The sequence below is a fragment of the Eulemur rufifrons genome, chromosome 23, assembly GCF_041146395.1.
Source record: "Eulemur rufifrons isolate Redbay chromosome 23, OSU_ERuf_1, whole genome shotgun sequence".
In the NCBI taxonomy this organism is placed as follows: Eukaryota; Metazoa; Chordata; class Mammalia; order Primates; family Lemuridae; genus Eulemur; species Eulemur rufifrons.
The window spans coordinates 1,883,102-1,898,703 of record NC_091005.1 but is presented as its reverse complement, the minus strand read 5'-3'; positions in this window follow the sequence as shown (position 1 = coordinate 1,898,703).

Below are 15,602 nucleotides of genomic sequence, written 5' to 3'. Positions count from 1 at the left end.
ATAGCAGAGAATGTTCTCTGGCTGGAGGAGGTGGAGGGTCGGAGAGGGACCAGATGCCTCATTGCTGGGTTGAAGATGGAGGGATGACACTTTGGGGATGCAGGAAAACTTAAGGGACAGCCAGCAGGGAAATGGGGACAGCGGATTGAGAGCCCCAGGAATGGAATTCTGCCAACAACCTGAATGAGCTCCAAAGTGGATGTCCCCAGGGCCTCTGGAAAGGAGCACAGCTCTGATGCCACCTTGATTTTGGCCCTGCGAGACCCTGAGCAGAGAACCCACCAAACTGCCTGGACCTCTGGCCCAAGTAAATGGTGAGATGAGAGATGCGTGCTGTTTTAACAGCTAAGTTTGTAGTAATTTATGACAGCAATAGAAAACTAGTACATAAGCTTTCATTTCTCTCGGGTCGATACCTAGGAGTGGAACAGCTGGGTCATAGGGGAGGCATATGTTTAACTTCTTAAGAGACTGCCAGACTGCTTTCCAAAAAGGTTGCCCCATCTTACATTCCTCTCGTCAGTGCATGAGCGTTCCTGTTGCTCCACATCCTTGTTAACACTTGGTATGTTCAGCTATGTTACTTTTGTACATTCTACTGTCTCATGGTGGTTTGCTTTGCATTTCCCTAATGGCTGTGACATTGAACATCTTTTCACAGGCTTATTTGATTTCCATATATCTTCATTGGTGAATTGTCTGTTCAATTCTCTTGTCTGTTTAAAAAACTTGGGTTGTTTTCTTATTACTGAATTTTGAGAGTTCTTTATATATTCTGGATACAAATGCTTTACCAGGTAGGTAACTGGTGAATATTTTCTCCCAGGTTTTGACTTGTCTCTTCTGATATTAACAGTGCATTTCAAAGAAAAGAAGTTCTTAATGTTGATGAAGTTCTTGGTTTATCAATTTTTTTCTTTTATGGGTCATGATTTGGGTGTCATATCTAAAAAATCTCTAGTTAAGGTAACAAAATTTTTTCCCTATGTTTTTTACTAGATATTTTATAATTTAGAGTTTTACATTTAAGTATATGATCCATTTTGAGTTACTTTTTGTATGTGATGCAACGTATGGGTTGAAGTGGTTATTTTGTATATAGATATAAAAATTTTCTAGCACCATTGATTGAAAAGGCCATCTTTCTCCACTGAACCACCTTTGCACCTTTGTTAAAAATCAGTTGGCTGATAACTGTGTGGGTCTATTTCAGGGCTCTGTCTTCTGTTCCACTGACGTACTCGTCTGTCTGTACAGCTATGCCACGGAGTTGATTACTGTAGCTTTACCATTAGTCTTGAAACCAGATAGTGTGAGTCCTCCAACATTGTTCTTCTTTTCCAAAGTCATTTTGGCTATTCTAGGTCTGTTGTATTTCCATAGAAATTTTAAAATTGGCCAATTTTACTAGATTTTTGACCTGGACCATCCTCATCTGTGGCATCCTTTCTAATAGGGATGCCTTTTGTTTCTTTTCCTTGCCCAACTGCACAAACTAGAACCTTTGGTAAAATGTTGAATAGACCTGGTGAGAGTGTCCTCACCTTGGCACAAAGCATTTGGTCTTTCACTGTTTAGGGTGATGTTAACTTAAATGCCCTTATCAGGAAGTTCCCTTCTATTTCAAATTTGTTGAGAGTTTTTTTTTTTTTTTAATCAGAAATGGATGTCAGGTTTTGTTAAATGCTTTTACAGCATCTGTCTAGATGATCAAATGATTTTCTTTTACAGTCTGTTAATACAGTAAATTATATTCTTGACTTTTGAATGTTAAACAAACCTTATATTCTTACAATAGGCCCTGCTGGGCAATGTTGCTTTCTTCTTTTTATGTATTGTTGTTTTTTTTTCCCAATTTTTTTTATATTGTTCTTTATTTGCTAAAACTTTGTAAAGAACTTATGATCTAGGTTCACGAATGATATTGGTCTATAGTTTTCTTTTCTTATAATGTCTTTGTCTGATTTTGGTGTTAAAGTAATGCAAGTCTCATAAAATGAGTAGGCAAACATTTGCTCCTCTTCAATTTTATGAAAGAGTATGGGAAGAGTTGATACTATTTCTTCCTTAAATGTGTGTAGAATTGAAAAGTAAACTCATTGGAGTCTGGTGTTTTCTTTGTGTGAAGGTTTTCAACTGTAAAATCCCGATCTTTAATAGATACATGGCTATTCAGATTTTTTTTCCTTGAGTGAGCTTTGTTAATTTGTAATTTTCGAGAAATTTGTCAACTTCGCCTAAAGTGTCGAATTTATTGAAATTGTTTATAATTTTCCCTTATCATACCTTTAACGTCTATAAAATTTGTGTTAGTGTTACCTCCTTCACTCCTGATTCTGGTAACTTGTATCTTCTGTCTTCTTTTCCTGTTCAGTTTGGCTCGAGGTTTGTTAATGGTGTTGATCTTATCAAAGAGCCGCTTTGGTTTCTTTGATGCTGCTATTGTCTTCTATTTGCCATTTCATTCATCTCCGCTCACATCTTTATTTCCTTTCTTCTGCCTGGTTGTGTTTAATTTGCGCTGCTTGTTCTGGTGTCTTAGCTGGAAATGAGGTCACTCATCAGGGCATTTTTTTTTCTTTTTTATTATATGGGCCGGATGCTATAAATTTCCCCAAAGGGCTACTGCCATGTCACCCTCAGAGTGTGATCTGCTGTGTTTTCATTTTCATTTTCATTCAGTCGAAGATACTTTCTAACTCCTGTTTTCATTTTCATTTGATCCGCAGGTTATTTAGAAGTGTGTTTAAGTTATCTTCTAAGTCTTGGATTTTTCCAGAGATCATTTTATTATTGATCATTCAATTTTATGGTGGTCAAAGAAAATACGCTGTAGGACTTGAATATTTTGAGTTTATTGAAGCACGGCCCACAATACTGTTTACCTTGGTGAACATTCTGCCTGTCCTGTCAAAGAACGTGTTTTCTGCTGTCGTTGAGCGGAGTGTTCTATGAATGCCAATTAGATCACATTGATGGATTCTGCTGTTCCAGTCTTTTATACTCTAACTTATTTTTTGTATATTTGTTCTGCCGGTTGCCCGGAGAGGGGTGCTGGAATCTCCGACAATAGTTATGGGTGTGTCTATTTCCTTTGCAGTTCAGTTTTTCCTCCTGCATTTTGAAGGCTTTGTTATCAGGTGAGTAACATACGGGCTTGTTGTGTCCTCTTTTTAAAAAAAAAAAAAATATATATATATATATATTTTGTTGAGACAGAGTCTTGCTTTGTTGCCCGGGCTAGAGTGAGTGCCGTGGCATCAGCCTAGCTCACAGCAACCTCAAACTCCTGGGCTTAAGCGATCCTCCTGCCTCAGCCTCCCAAGTTAGCTGGGACTACAGGCGTGGACCACCATGCCCGGCTAATTTTTTTCTATATATATTTTAGTTGGCCAGATAATTTCTTTCTATTTTTAGTAGAGACGGGTCTCGCTCTTGCTTAGGCTGGTCTCGAACTCCTGAGCTCTAGTGATCCACCCGCCTTGGCCTCCCAGAGTGCTAGGATTACAGGCGTGAGCCACTGCGCCTGGCCTATTTTATTTTTTAAATTTTTTTTTTGAGACAGAGTCTCGTTCTGTTGCCCAGGCTAGAACACAGTGGCGTCATCACAGCTCACTGCAACCTCTAATTTCTGGGATCAAGTGATCCTTCTGCCTCAGCCTCCCCAGGGGCTGGGACCACAGGTGCACATGCGTGGCTGGTCTGGAACTCCTGGGCTCAAGCAGTCCTCCCACCCTGGCCTCCCAAAGTGCTAGGATGACAGACATGAGCCACTGCACCCCGCCTTGCTATGTCCTCTTAATGAATTGACCTCTTGATCTTCATGAAATGGCCTTTTCACCCTGCTGGTATTTTTACTATAGATCTAGTTTGTCAGAGATTAACATGGCCACTCCTGCTGGCCGTATTGATTGGTGATTGGTCTTAGCTTAGTACTGTCTCTCTCCCAGCCTGCCCCAGCCCCCGACCCACCCCACTTTTAACCCAATTGTGTCTTTATATTTAAAGTGGGTTTCTTGTAGTCAGACCACAGCTGGGGCTGCATTTTTATCCAGTCTCACAAGATTTGTTCTTTAGTTGGATGCTTAGATGATTTGTTTTAATGAGTGTTGATGTGGTTGAGTTAGAGTCACCAACTGGCAAAGTATTTTCTCTTAGTCTCTTCTGTTCTTTGCTCCTTCCTCTCTTCCCGCCTCCTTTTAGACGGGACATTATCCTAGTGATACACTCATCTCCATGCTGGCTTACTAGCTGCATCTCTTTGCTGTGATATTTGAGAGATTTCCTTGTGGTTTATCGTGTATGTATCTTACTTGCCACAGTCTGTCTTCGAATGTTCTGACACTGCTTCATGTAGGGTATAAAAACCTTCCAGCGACAGACAAGAAATCTTCTTTCATTTCTATTTTTGTTCCTCTGTTCCTAATATGTTTTTTTCCACGTCTGGCTCATTTTAAGATTTTATCTTTATTCCTGGTTTTGAGTAATTTGGTTGCAATGTGCCTTGTTGTACTTTTCTTCATGTTTCTCGTGCTTGATATTTGTTGAGCTTCTTAGATCCGTGGGTTTAGAGTTTTCATCGGATTTGGACATTTTTAAGAGATTATTTCTTCTGCGCCGTTTCCTGCCTGCCCCCTAGCCCGGCCCCAGGGCCTCCACGCACACAGACATTAGCTGCCTGATGACACCCGGCTCCCACGTGGTCTGTTTGTTTCTTTTCAGTCACTGTTCTCTCTCTGTTTCATTTTGGAGAGTGTCTCTTGCTGCGTCTTCAAGCTCACTACCATTTTCTCGCGGAGGAAACTGTGTGTTAGGTGGGTAGTCGGGGAGAAGGGGCTTGGCACAGGGCCCGCCTCTGTCCCGGACGCCTTGTGGATTAAGTCATGCTGCGTGGCCTTCCACAGCCGGCCACGGAGAACGCTGCACATTGGCTGCCTGGACGTGTTCAGTGGGGTTTCCTGCGAAGCCAAGCTCTGAGTCACACGCAGAAGGTGCAACTAGAATGGGAGGGTCACAGACTTGCAGGTCTGCAGGGGAGTTTGGAGCTCAGCTCCCTCCCTCCCTTCGCTTTAAGTACAATTAACCACAGCTGCTGCTTATTAAGGGCTTATGTTGATCAAGGTCTCTGCTCCTCACACCAAGTCCATTGCAGGTGACTCTTATGCCCATTTTGTAGATGGGACAACTGAAGAACAGAGAGGTTGAGTAACCTGCTCAAGGTCACTCAGCAGGAAGCAGCAGAGCCCTGATTTGAACCCCGGCGGTCTGGCTCTGGAGCCCCAGTTCTCACCCACCCCGCTGTCTGGCATCCAGACCTCACTTTCCACACGAGGGGATTGAGGCACAGAGAGGGGCAGTCACCTGTCCGAGACCACACAGTGAGTTCATGTTGGAGCCGAGGCTGTGGCTGCAGCAGCATCTGGCCAGGCCTGGGACGACCAGTCCTATTGCCCTGGGTGTTTGGGGCCCGTCTTCTTGCCGGTGGGTGACTCCGTGAGATCAGAGGCCGGGGCTGTGCTGTCTGGCAGGGTGCTGGACACACGGTGGGGCTCTGGGGGACAGCAGTTAAGGGCCTTGGCCTCACATGTCCCGGGGGCAGTGTCAGCTCCCTGAGTGTCAGTTGGCTCATCTGTAAAATGGGCGCATCATGTCATGTCCTGAAAGATTCAACGTGATCATGCAGGTGAAGCACAGAGCAAAGGGCCGTGGCAGACACAGTTGATGACAATAATACCAATAACTATAACAACACGGTGAATTCTCCTGTCTTCCCCGAGCCCTGTGGATCTGCATCCCTTGAGTTACTGCTCTCACCTCCCTTTCCTTACAACCTACGCGCCTTTCCCAGGACAGACGAGCCCAACCGTCCCTGGGCAGGGAGCCTTCTGACAGAGCGCGGCCACGATTGTCACTCCTAACGATTTTTTAAAAAAGTAAGCAAACAAACAGAGCCTTGCTCTGAGTCTCCTGCCCATTTCCTCTTTCAAAGGTGGAGAACAGCACATCGAAACCAGAAGATGAACCAAAAGGTTGCCGGTGGGTTCTGAAGAACTCCAGGCGCAGGGAGGAGGAAGAGTGTGTTGAGTTATATAAGAAGTTGTTTCAAATGCAGCTTCTGGTTTTGGGGTGTGCTCTATGGGCGCAAGTCATTACGAAACGTCCTTTTCCCAGAGGTGCCTGCGCCCCTGCGGTGCTCTGCGGCCTGTGGTTCGGCCAGAGCCCTTCCTGATACGAACGCCTATGAGCCGATAGTTTGTGAAAATGCTTCTGAAGTTTCTGGTAGGATTACAGGCTTCGCCGTGCTTCCCCAGCAAAGTTCTCGTCTGAGCATCGGTTCTAAGAACACGGTCACGGCCGATCTAGGCAGGGGCTACAGAGGGTTGAAAACGGGAAACCTTTTCCCCTCCCCCGACGGAAGCATCGCCCAGGTGACAACAGGTGTGTGAGTGTCTTGTTCACATCCTCTGAGAAGCAGATGCCAGGCCAGGATGAGACGTGCAGATGTCGGGGGGAGGCTGAGCGCCTGGAATACGCCAAGCACACCAGCTGCTGTGTGAAGCAAGAGATCGTGTCCCCTCCACGCAGGAACCCGGGGAGCCTGGGCCCTTCACTGAGTGCTTAATTCTGATGTACTGTACAACGTCCCTGACCGCATTTCGTCGTTGCCAAAGGGCTCCTCTAGGGGAATGCTCCAAGCTGGCTTAAGTGGCACATCTTGTCATTTCTACTGAGAAAATGGAAACAGACCCTGTTAATCTGATGACAGAAATGACACTCTGTGGCTTTCTCTTCCTTAAACCTGTGGAACAGGACTCTTTCAGGGCCCGAGCAAGTCCCAGCTCCTGGAGGCAGCCGTGGAATAGAAGTTCACGCCCCTCAGGGGTGGGGAGAAAACTAAATGAGATGTTACAAGCACCAGTGAAGGGCAGTGGTTGTGATTTAGATCATTATCATTAGCCTGATCATCACCACCATCATCATCACTGTCACCACCATCATCACCACCATCATCACCACCACCACCACCACCACCATCATCACCATCACCACCATCATCACCATCATCACCACCACCACCACCATCATCACCACCATCACCACCATCACCATCACCATCATCACCACCATCACTGTCATCACCACCATCACTGTCATCACCACCATCACTGTCATCACCACCATCATCACCACCATCACCACCATCATCACCATCATCACCACCACCACCACCACCACCATCATCACCATCACCACCATCATCACCATCATCACCACCACCACCACCATCATCACCACCATCACCACCATCACCATCACCATCATCACCACCATCACTGTCATCACCACCATCACTGTCATCACCACCATCACTGTCATCACCACCATCATCACCACCATCACCACCATCACCACCATCACCACCATCACCATCACCATCATCACCACCATCACCATCACCACCATCATCACCGTCACCACCATCACCATCACCATCACCATCATCACCATCATCACCACCATCACCATCACCACCATCATCATCACCATCATCACTGTCAACACCATCCTCACCATCACCATCATCATCACCACCATCACCATCATCACCACCATCACCATCATCACTGTCATCACTATCACCATCACCATCATCACTGTCAACACCATCATCACCATCACCACCATCATCACCACCATCACCATCATCACCACCATCACCATCATCACCGTCATCACCATCATCACCATCACCACCACCATCACCATCATCACTGTCATCACCATCATCATCACCATCACCATCATCGCCGTCACCATCATCATCGTTATTCAAGCAGACATGGCCTTGCTCTCTGCCTTTCCAAGCCAGCTGTGTACAGTCTTAAATAAAGAATTCACAAAGGGCTGACGCGGTAGGAAAAGCAGCCAAGTTCTTAGTGGCGGCGCTGTTTAGCGGGGTGAGGTAATCGTTTGGATTCTAACCTCTACCCCTGATTACAGCGAGCTCGGTGGGCAGCCACACGGGGCTCTGGCCAGCTCCGTGATTGCCCGTCGGCTCTGCCCAGGGAGAGCAAAACTGTCATTTCAGGGAAAATCTGATTACAGTTTCGCAATAAGATAATTGCACTTTCGAGGGGGCCTGAGTCTTGGCATCTTCAGAAACAGCTACCAGTTTCTTTACCAGAAACAGGGACTCAGCGGGCGCTGTTTTCAGACGGGCAGAGCTGCTCCGTGGGTTCCAACCCTCCTACTCACCCAGGGGCACACAGCAGTCCCTTGTGAGCCTGCCCTCCGAGGACTGTGGGTTTGCAAAGATGCTCAGCAACGTGACGAGGACACTCCTGCTCTGACTGATTCAGCCTTGAGGAGAGACAGCAGCATCTAGCAAACCAGCATGAAATGAAAAGCCAGAAGGTCAGGGTTCGAGCCCTGGCGTTGCTGCTGCTGTGCATCTTGGACAAGGCCCCGTTTCAGCCTCGGTTTCCTTATTGAAAATAGGAAGAATAATATATTGACCCCAACAGGGATGGATCAGGTCTTCTGAACTTAAGCTCCAGCATCAGTCAGTTGTCCCAGATAGACAGATGGACGGAGAGATGGATGGATGGATAGATTCAGGAACGCACCAAGGCGGTGCTGTCTGATAGAACTTAGCATGGTGACGACAATGTTCTGTAGGTCGCAGTCAGCATGAGAATTGTGGCAGTTCCGCCTGGGACCTCCTGGTTGGAGAGGGGCAGGGAGGGGTGTAATTCCCAGAAGGGGAGGGTTTCTGTCACAGATGAACAAACCATGGCCTGGGTGGATTAAGGAATCTTCTCTGATTTACTCCAAGGGGGGACAGAAGAGCAGTAGCATTGGTAATTGGACGCACTAGGGTCCCCCGCCATGATGTTTGGAAACCCACCTCCAGGAAGCCCTCCCTGGTGCACCCACACTCTGGCCCACTGTGGATGCTGGGGTCCCAGAGCACTCGTGGCCCCACTGTCCATTCCTCTCTTTGACTACTGCTGGCTGCTGTCAGCTCCCTGGCACCTCTGCCCTGTCTCTCCAACCTCACGTCCCAAGATAGGGCCTCGTCTTCTGAGAACCCTTGTCCGAGCCACGTGCCTAGTCTGAGGCTGTGCTCCTAGCTGTTGGCACGAGAAAGGCAATTCTCTTAGCCACTAGGCAGACAACTGGCCCGTAACGCAAGGCGAGCAGGGCAGAGGGAAAAGAGGGAGTGCCTTCAGCTGCAAGGAACAGAAGACCCAAGCCACACCGGGGTGAGTGACCAGGGGATTTATTAACTTACATCACAAGAAGTTCCAAGGTAGGGAAGCCCTGGGGTTGGTTAATTCAGCAAGTCAGTGACACGGTGAAGGACTTAGGTTCTTTCCATTTTTAGCGCTGCCATCCACAGCATGTTCTCCTTGGGTATCTCCCCTCATGGGCCCAAGTGGCTGCCATAGCTCCAGACCTCACATGCAGGCACAAACCACCTCCAGTTGCAGTCCCTGGCTAGAGAGCATGTGATTTGCAGAACTGTACCATAAAACAGGTGGCATCATAGCAGAACCATCCAAAATAACCTCTGAACATCCATGTGATGAGATGGCCTCTGTTTTTTCCTAATGTCTTGCAGATATTAACAGATGTCTCATAAAATATCAAGGCTGGGGCTGAGGGCTCAGAAGCCATTTGGGTGCAACAGCCCTGCCTTACAGATGAGGAAACAGGTTCAGAGATGTTAAGTGCTCTGCTGAGGCTGCACAGCGAATCCAACAGACATGGCTGCTTAGGGTCAGGGTGCCGGGGTGGTATCAGTACTCAGGTTTCCTGCCTCCCGTGTTGGTGAAAACTCTCCCTTTGCTGAACACCACCGGCAGGTTGAGGATCCCCCTAGACAGCCAGCAGGGCCGGGAGCGTGGAGGCCACGGGAGACTTGCTGTCTGGGGCGCTCTGGTGGCTCCGGGCGAGTGTGTGTCTCTGGGGCGCTGGCTCCCTCTAGTGAACAAACAGGAGAATTGCATGACGTTCCTGCAGGTCCACAGTGACGGCCCGAGCCCAGGAGAACAGGGTCGGTGCCGACTGGGGCGCTGGCTCCCTCTAGTGAATAAACTGGAGAATTGCATGGCGTTCCTGCAGGTCCACAGTGACGGCCCGAGCCCAGGAGAACAGGGTCGGTGCCGACTGGGGCGCTGGCTCCCTCTAGTGAATACACTGGAGAATTGCATGACGTTCCTGCAGGTCCACAGTGACGGCCCGAGCCCAGGAGAACAGGGTCGGTGCCGACTGGGGCGCTGGCTCCCTCTAGTGAATACACTGGAGAATTGCATGACGTTCCTGCAGGTCCACACTGACGGCCCGAGCCCAGGAGAACAGGGTCGGTGCCGACTGGGGCGCTGGCTCCCTCTAGTGAATAAACCGGAGAATTGCATGACGTTCCTGCAGGTCCACAGTGACGGCCCAGACCCAGAACAGGGTCAGCGCCGGCTGAGATGCTGGTTCTCGGGCCTCACGCTCGGAGATTTGGTTTCAGCAGGTGCAGGGTGGGGCCTGTGCATACACGTTCATAACGAGCTCCAGGGTGATGGCGGTGCTGCTGGCCCACAGACCACACTTTCAGAACCGGCAGTGCGGGGTTGGGGCAAGAGCTCAGAACTTGTGTGGGGTCCGAAGACCTGGTCGGTGTCCTGCCATGTGGCCTGGGAAGCCCCCTCTGCTCTCCAGGCCTCTGTTCTCATCCGTGGGACGAGCAGGGTGGGCTGGAGGGGGCAAGCTGTGGGGTCCGGGGAGCGGCGCACCTCTTGGGTACCCCCAACGCAACATGGGAGGGGTGGGACAACGGCTAAAAGGAAGACAGACAGTACCAGGTGCTGGCGAGGACGTGGGCAGATCGAGCGCTCACACGATCTGATGGGACTGAAATTCGCTACAACCACTGTGCGAGACTCCATGGCAGCCGCCACTGCATTCATCCTCCGTGACCTGCCGTCACCCCCTGGGCACAGCAGTCCCCCCAACCCCGCCAGGGTTTCCACAGTTTCACTCTCAGTTAACTGTGGTCTGAAAATACGAAATGGAAAATTCCAGAGAGAGAGAGAGAGACCACATTCACATAACTTTTATTGCACTATGGTGCTGTAATTGTTCTATTTTATTATTAGTTATTGGTAATCTCTTACTGTACCAAATTCGTACATTAAACTATCACAGGCGTGTATGAATAGGAGAAACATTTTATATACAGGGTTCAGTTCTGGGCATCCACTGGGGGTCTTGGAACGTACCCCCCAGGGATAGGGGGGCAGAGAAATGTCAGCATCTGTTCACGCGAAGACATGGACAAGCGTGTTCAGAGCAACATTGCTCATTACAGACAAAAACTGGAAGCTTCCCCAGTGCCCACGAGTAGCGTGTGGACGAGCGAACTGCAGCGTGTCGTGCAGCGGAACGTGACACGGCACTGAGGACAGAGCAGCACGGGGACAGCACCCTGTGGGGTTCCACGCACACCAGGTTCAACACCAGGCGAGAGGAACCTCTGACGCTGGAAGCCAGGACTGCGGTTGCTCCTCGGGGGGAGGCAGCCCCTTCTGGAGGGGCTGGTGGATGGTCCCTTCCTGTTTTCTGGGGGCCAGTGACACGGGGGTGTTCGGTTGGTGCAATTCACTGCACAGTGTTTGGGACGTGTGCACTCCGTAGACGTTACGCTCTCCTAGGACGTTTACATTAGAAAGGAAGGGTTGGGATGACAGGCGGTCTCCTTCCAGCCCTGCCTCCTCTCCCCAGCTGCGCTCAGCCCAGGGCAAGGGCCCGGCTGCGGCGCGGTGGGCTCCCTGCCTGGGGCTTGCCGGGGTTTCCTGAGGTCACGCCAAGAGGCTGCTGCGGACGGAGAGATGAGCGAGGACTGAGTTTCCTTGCAGGGTCTGACTCTGGGCTCCAGAGCGGTTTCCTTGGCAACCAGCTGTTGTCAGAAAAACAGAACAACCAGAGAACACGGCCGCGGGGTCAGGCCAGGAGAGACTCGGGAACTCACGCACAGAGAGTGGCAGGAAGTGGCAGCGTCAGGGCTGGGCCCGCGTCCCCGAGCGAAGACCTGTCCCCACTTTCCACGGCTGGGGCCTTGGTATTGTCGTGTTAATCAGATGTTTGCAAATCCGGTATTGTTTTCTCACGGACATATATGGTGATTCCAGGAATGTGTAAAACCCCCCACTTAAAACATTGTGAGGCCTGTCAAATACGAGCAGTCTGACCCATTGTCCCCAGTCTGGAGGTCAGAGGTGGCGTCTTGTCTGTTTGGGCTGCTATGACACACAGGGTGGGTGGCTCTTAAACAACGGGATTTGTCTCGCATGGCTCTGGAGGCTGGAGGTCGGAGCCGGAGGCGCCGGCAGGTCCGGGGTGTGGTGAGGACCCTCTCGGTTCACAGACGGGGCCTCTCGCTGTCCTCACGTGCCGGAAGGGGAGAGGCAGCTCTGGGGTTCCTTTTATAAAGACACGTGGGCTCTGCCCTCACGACCTCTCACCTCCCAGACACCCCACTTCCGAGTTCTGTCACCGCGGGAGTTAGGGTTCAACCTGGGAATTCTGGGAGACACTCAGACCGTAGCATTCGGGCCCATTACGTCTCTTAAAAAGCAACACTCACGTTCCGCTTGTCCTTATTGGTAGAAAGTCTAGTGTCGCCTCTTGAAGGGTCCCACTGTCCCTGTCGTCCAAGACGGTGGGAACGAGTTCTAGGCCCAAGGGGGGGTCAGCTACGGTCAAGCTGCAGGTTGAGGGGAGTCATGAAATGTCTGGGCCCGTCCCTGGGCTGTCACTCCAGCTGGTGGCCACACGGGGGCGCTGTTGAATGCTGGTTTTTGCGCAGCCAGAGGACGCCTGCCTTCTGCTCAGGTGGGGGCCCTAAGGTGTCCGCAGGTGAGAGCTCTTTTCACTCACGCCCACCTGCTCAGCTTTTGTTCTCCCTAACAAACATTGGGCAATAAAACACCAGGGTTTCAGGGTCCGGGGGTACTTGCAGTCGCCCCAGAGAGGGGACAAAACCTCCCCAATGTCACACAGCCAAAAGGACCAGGGTCCCAACACACACACACACACACACACACACACACTTGCATACATCATGGGTCATTTGGAGCTGAGACGCTGAAAGCTATTCCAAGGTATTTTAGGGAGACTTTGCTCTGGATAAAGGCCCTGCAGAGACCCCTGTGAAAACATGCTCGAGTGTGTACTGGGCAGGGGAGAAACTTGGGCTTCAGAGTCAAACACTTCTGTGTTCAAATCTTGGTTCTGCCAAAAGCTACCTGTGGGTTTTGGGCAAGTAGTCTCACCTGTCAGAGCCAATAAAATTAGGACTAGAATAGCATCCACCTGGGAGGGCTGTTGCTGGGAGACGAGGAAATGACCCCCACTGAGCACCCCATCAGTGCTCTCTGGGGCCTCAGCTCCTGGGGGCCCCTCTGCGTCTGATGTCCGGTGGCCCCCCGCCCCCGCCCAGCCCGGGATCAGCATTTCTCCGGGACCTTGCGTTCTGCTATCGGTCAGAAGTCCCCCTGGACGACTGTAACGTGAAACCAGGAGCAGGGGCTGAGGCCTGGGTGGCTCCTTTGTTCCTTCCATTAGCTTACGGGTGACGTTAAGTGAACACGTACTACGTGCTAGATGTTGCTGTATCATCTTATGTAATCCTCACGATGACGTCACAAGGCAAACATCGTCCACCAGTTTTGCACATAAAAAATCTGAGGCTGCCCGAGTTAGGCAACGTGTCCAGGGCCACATGGGGAGGGGCAGAGGCAGGATTCAACCCGGGGGTCTCCTTCTCCAGTGTCGTTTGCTTGCCTCTGCCGCAGCGGCCTTCCCATCCCAGGAGCTGTGACGCGGCCTTGTCTCCACGCTCCAGCTGCCCTCCCTCTCCCATCCCGCCAATAATGCTCCCCCAAAAGGTTTATGTTTTAATTTCCATTCATTCATTCACTTTGCACGCACTTTGCGCACGCAGCCAGGGCGACCCAGAGCGGGCAGCGGGCACACAGGGCCGTGGGCTGGCGGCGTTGCCTGGAGGGGCTGGGTCTCTGGGATCAGACTCCACACATGGGGTGAGAAGCCGTCAGCAGCCCCCTCCCATGAGGCCGTGAAGCTGCAGTTGTCGCCAGGAACCCCGCACAGAGCTGTAGTTCATGCCAAGAGAAGCCGCCCGAGCCCCTCTGACCAGCCGCCCTGCCCTGGCTCTGGCCGGGGCAGGAGGGCATCAGTGACCGAGTCTGCCAGGTTTAGACTCTCCACTTGCAAAGGACGTACAGGTTCCTTTAAAAAAGACTTGGAAAATACACAAGTAAAATCATAAAGACTCAGTTGGACGCTCACATTCTACCGCTCTTGGCATTTTGGCGGTTTTTTTCTTTCTTTTTTTTTTTTCCGGACTCCGCTTGCTGTTTATGGTGCTGTCAGTTGGTTTTCATCTGTCACCACGTCACAGCCATCCTGGTGACGAGAACAGTAGTGTAGGCGGCTCATCCAAACCCGTCTCTTCGCCCGCCGGGGTCTGAGGATGGCCTAGCTCAGGCTGCGAAGTGATAGGTGCACCTGGCCGGCACCCCTGGCCGGCACACCAGGCTGGCACACCAGGCCGGCGACCCTGGCTGGCACCCCAGGCTGGCGCCCGCACCCGGCGCAGGGGCAGTGATGACTGGAACGAGAAGTGTGGGTGGCGCTGAGTTGCGGGTATTCCAGGGGAGGCCGGGAGAAGTTCCCAGGCCCCGGCGGCGGCTCCCGCGGCGGCGCTGCCCTGTCCCTCTCCCTAATCCTCTCGCCTTCCAGGCAGCAGCACCCGGAGACTTTGTTCTGCATGTGGTTTCTGGGGCGCTTCGGTGGATTGACGACACGAGGAAATGCCAGCACGGTTCCCAGCAGGGCCTGGCTCCGAGCTGAGCCCGTTCCACCCGCCGCAGCCGGAGACCAAAGCCGGCTCGCGCTCCTGCCGTCTGGCAGCGCCGGGGCCTGCCGCGCGCCCCCTGGGAGCTCAGCCGGCTCCGGCTCCCTTTGAAGCCACTGGGAACTCGGTGCCCAGGGCGGCTCTCAGGGAGCGGAGACAGGATGAGGCTGCCGGTCCCAAGGGGACACTCCGGGGGTAACGGGGACTTCCTCCGCCGACTCAGCCTGGACAGAGGGAGGCAGGACTCTGTGACTTCCCAGAGGCGGCTTTGTCATCTGTAATGGGCTGATGATACAACTATTTTGTGGGTTGCTGTGAGGATTGAGTGAGTTATTTCAGGTAAGCTGACTGGACGCAGCAAATATACGTTGTACACATGTTATGACAACATCACGTGATGGCTAAGTGTCTGACACTGCAGCTACAGGCCCCTGCGTTCACACTCAGGCTCCACCACTGAGCCACCGGCCCCCACACCTCCTGCAAGCCAGGAGTCGGCCCCCGCCCTGGGGAGCCCAGCGGGGGGCAGTGGCTGAAGTCCCCTGCTGGGAGGTTTGTCTTTCTCCTCCCTGTTGTGGGCGAGGAAGTGAATGTTCCTGAGCAGTAATCTAAGCAACCCGCCTCGGGTTTCCCGAACCCACGCTGGACAGCCCCGGGCGAAGTCCTTCGGGGC